This window comes from Dipodomys merriami, unplaced genomic scaffold, assembly GCF_024711535.1.
Source record: "Dipodomys merriami isolate MVZ:Mamm:240054 unplaced genomic scaffold, mDipMer1.0.p SCAF_16, whole genome shotgun sequence".
Taxonomy (NCBI): Eukaryota; Metazoa; Chordata; class Mammalia; order Rodentia; family Heteromyidae; genus Dipodomys; species Dipodomys merriami.
Genome location: NW_027202937.1, coordinates 12,934,484 through 12,938,884, shown reverse-complemented (window position 1 = coordinate 12,938,884; position 4,401 = coordinate 12,934,484). Strand labels below are relative to the sequence as shown.

At 38.0% G+C, this 4,401-nt stretch overlaps 1 pseudogene; it reads left to right on the top strand.

Annotated features, from left to right (window-relative positions):
- The first annotated feature begins 3,157 nt into the window (after nucleotides 1-3,157).
- On the top strand, nucleotides 3,158-4,047 carry LOC138827963 (olfactory receptor 14J1-like; annotated as a pseudogene).
- Nucleotides 4,048-4,401: the final 354 nt, after the last annotated feature.

Below are 4,401 nucleotides of genomic sequence, written 5' to 3'. Positions count from 1 at the left end.
AAAAACAAAAAGCCGGAAGAGGCGCTGTGGCTCAAGTGGTAGGGCAATAGCCTTGAGCTAAAGAGCTGAGGGGCAGCGCCTAGGGCCAGAGTTCAGGCCCCATGCACAACCATACCCCCTCCCAAAAAAAAATCAAAACTTCCATTCCATTCTATGTCTCGTGCAGTGATTTCAGATCTGTGGTCCTACCTGATTGGGATGTGGAAAAGAGGAAAACAGAAGTTCAAGTCCAGCCCAGGCAAAACATTCATAAAAATCACATCTCCATCAATAAAATCAAAACATAGTAGAGTGTACTTACCATTCAACTATGGAAAAATATAAATAGGCAACTCATGGTACAGTTCAAGCCAGGCATAAACATAAACATAAACTATATGTCAAAAAAAAAAACTAAAGCAAAAGGGTTGTGGATAAGTATCTGTCTAGAATGTACAAGACCTTGAGTTCAAACCTCGATACAACCAAAAATACATTAGCACTTCCAATTTATGAAAATGTTAAAACTCCCAAATTATTTAAGTGCATTGTTCATTTTACCAGCAAAAAATGCTGTGGATATCAATACAGTGATATTGAAAATATTTTATTACACTGTCTGAAGCATTAAGAGCCTTTTTCAGATGATAAAAATGTATGAACTCACATTTTCCCTTGTTTTAGGTAGTAGGCAGCTCAAACTGGGCAACTGTTTCCTTATTATACTTTTAAGTACAAAACTAGTTATACATTGTTTTGTCATGCATTTTCTAGAAAATGTTGTATGGTAGTATTTTAAATAAAACATCAATAATCATAACTTACTAGTAAGTATCTAATTTTATTAGTTGTTCTGTAAATCTATTTACTTGAATACTTCCATTTTTTCAGATAAATCAGAGATACCTAAGGATGATGTAAGTATTAAAATCTCTTCCATAACTGGGCACCAGTTTCCCACACCAGTAAGGCTAGCTATTTGGGAAGCTAAGATCTGAGAAACAGAGTTCAAAGCCATCTCAAGCAGGAAAGCCAGTCAGATTCTTATCTCCAATTAACCAGAAGTGAGGCTGTGTCTAACCCTCAGCAAAAAGGCTCAGAGACAGAGACCAGACCCTGAGTTCAAGCACCATGACTGGCACACATAGACCAAAAAAGTCCCTTCCAAAAAGACATTGGTGGTACATACCTCCAATCTAACCTACTTGGGAGGTTGAGGAAAAGTTTTGCAAGTCTTTTTCTCAACAACAAAAACAAACAAACAATAAAAAGAAAATGATTGAGGCACAGCTTTGTTGAGGCTATTGATATCTTAAAAATATTGTTTAGATACTTTTGCTGACGTATGCCTCAAACACTTTCTAGGCAGGAATCAAAGTTTTTACCAAAGAATAAAAAGTAAAATGTACAACCAGGATTCAAACTTTGGCCAACTGAGTTTGATGCCTACACAGTACCAATATACTACAAAATGATAACAGGTGAGACATCATTCTCTGTGTAACACTTTAACAAATAATATTCAGAGCAATAAAAAGTTCACAATAATTTTAAAAAGAAATGTGTGAAAACTTGAAATCAACAACATTTCCCCCTACTAATCCTATTTCTCCTGATTGCATTTAAGGAAAAACCCCAAGTATAGAAAATCCAAGATATAAGCATTGTTACAGAATATCAAGGTAAAATTTAATAATCAGGACTATCTTGTGAGTTGTTTAAGAGTACTGTTACATGTTTTCTTAGGAATAGCATACTGAATGACTGAAATAGCTGACCAAAATCTGAGATTCAATACCCAGGACTCAAGGTGAAACATGAAGATGACCACTAACATCTAAGTTTCTAGGAGGCCCACCCTTCAGCGACTTTAAAACTCCTTTTAACTTTCTTATGAGACTTTCAGAAGTACATGACTTAGCTAACAAAGTGCTTCTTCCCGTGTGGAGCTCAGACCAGCAGCCCAGGCAGCACCTGAGAGCCTGGCAGGTGTTCAGCTTCCTTCCCAGCTCTCACCTGAGACATTCTGAATCAGAACTTTTCCATATAGAGCATGCGCCCTGAATTTTCAAAATTCTCTAGGCAATCCATAAGTCCTTCAAAGTTGGCAATCATGAAACCACAGGCAACAAAATCTTATATTTGCCACCACACTCTGTCTTTTTATGGAAATCCTAATGATCCCAAATCCAGGTGCCAGAGGGAGAAAGAAAATGCTTTATTTTCCTTCTTTGGAATGTATGTGTTTTCAAAGACACAACTCCATACCTCTGACCAAAAGCTTCAACCAATCCTGTTCTCCAGGAAAGCAATGGTGTTAAAATCTGTGTGATTCTAGAAGAAATGTCAGATATTGTGATATACTTTCATAGCTACCTGTACACCTAGAAGATAAGTGGTAGGTTTTCAAATCTTGAATGAGGAAGAGGGAAAGACTATGAATATGCTGATAAAACTAAGTCTACAAATTAGTTTGGGAAATCAAGATTTTTAATTTTGAAAAAAAAAAGGAAACATAGCTCTCTGAAAAATGAGCACATTTTGCAGCTCACTCTTTATGTGTATTTATTATACTAATGAGCAATGAATTTAAAACCTTTAAATTCAGTTTATTGATATGTTGTCATTTAAATAAAGAATTTCCAAGCTCTTCAAAGAATCTCTGACACAGGTAGGTAATAAAGAAAAACCTTCATGAGCATTAGTTTGATTTAATTACAGTTTTTTGCCAATTGACCCTTTCTGTCTTTTTAAATATATATTCAAGGCCAGGAAACTATGGCTCAAGCCTGGAATCCTAGCTACTCAGAAGCCTGAGATTTGAGGATCATGGTTACAAGCTAGCTCAGGCAGGAATTTCCATGAGATTCTTATCTCCAATTAAACACCACAAAGTTGGAAATGGAACTGTGGCTCAAGTGGTTAAACATTAGTCTTGAATACAGTAACAGTGACAGTGCCCAGGAATTGAGTTCATGGACATACATACACGCACATACACACATACACACACAATAAGTTCATAGTAGTAGTATTAATATATATTATAGTTTTGATATCACAGGTTTATTATCAGCAACTGCAGAAATGAACAGTGCTTAACACATAGGTAGCTTATTTAAGCTTCTTTCACATATGATTTCATTTTCCAGGTGCTAATACAATTTGTATTCTCAGAATGATTTTAGAAAATGAAACTAAAATGAATGGCTTCCTCCTCATGGGGTTTTCAGAGAATCACAATCTGCAGATTTTACAAGCTTGCCTGTTCTTGGTGATGTACCTTTTGGCCTTGACAAGCAACTCCATCATTATCACCATCACAACCCTGGATGAGCACCTCCAGTCTCCCATGTATTACTTCCTGAAGCAACTTTCCCTTCTGGACCTCTCCTTCATCTCTGTCACAGTCCCCCAGTCCATTGGCAATTCCCTCACAGGCAATGGCTATATTTCCTATGCAAAGTGCATGCTCCAGGTGTTCTTCTTCACATCTTTGGCCTGGGCTGAGGTGGCCATTCTCATGGTGATGTCTTATGACCGCTATGTAGCCATTTGCTTCCCACTGCACTATGAGCTCATCATGGATGCCAGAAGATGTAACAGTGCTGTGACAGCTGTATGGGTAAGTGGAGAGCCAAAGTAATTCACCACTTCTTCTGTGATGTCCCTCAAATAGTGAAGCTCTCCTGCTCCAATGATTACCTTGCAGTCATTGGAGTGGATAGTCTCATAGCTGTGGCAGCTATAGCCTGTTTCATCTCCATTGCTCTCTCCTACATCCACATAGTCTCCACAGTTCTAAGAATACCCTCTGCTGAGGGCCGGTCTAAGGTCTTTTCTACCTGTCTGCCCCACCTTTTTGTTGTCTCATTTTTCCTCTCCACAGGCATGTGTGCATATCTCAAACCAACTTCAGACTCTCCAACTGCCTTAGATCTTTTTCTCTCTATCTTTTACACAGTAATTCCCCCAACACTCAACCCTGTTATCTACAGTCTGAGGAATGAGGCCATGAAGAGAGCTGTACAGAAGTTAGTGTTGGACAGACAATGCACTAAGAAATAAATGTTTTTTTTCATGTAATTGATCCATCTTTGATCTTGTACACCAGGAAATTTTTATTAGCAGAATTCCTTAAACATGTAGTGTCAGTGAAAAGCAAGTATTCATAAAGTCCTTTGTGGAATGGCAATTCCTTTGAACACTTACTTAGAGATTATAAAAATATATTTTTAAAAAGTGATATTTTGCCAGGCACCAGTGGCTCATGCCCATAATCCTAGCTACTCAGGAGGCTGACCTCTGACTATTGCACTTCAAAGCCAGCCCAGGCAGGAAAGCTGTGAGACTTTTAATTCCATGAAGCCACCAGAAAATCAGAAGTGGTGCTGAGGCTTAAGTGTTAGCCTTGTGGTGATG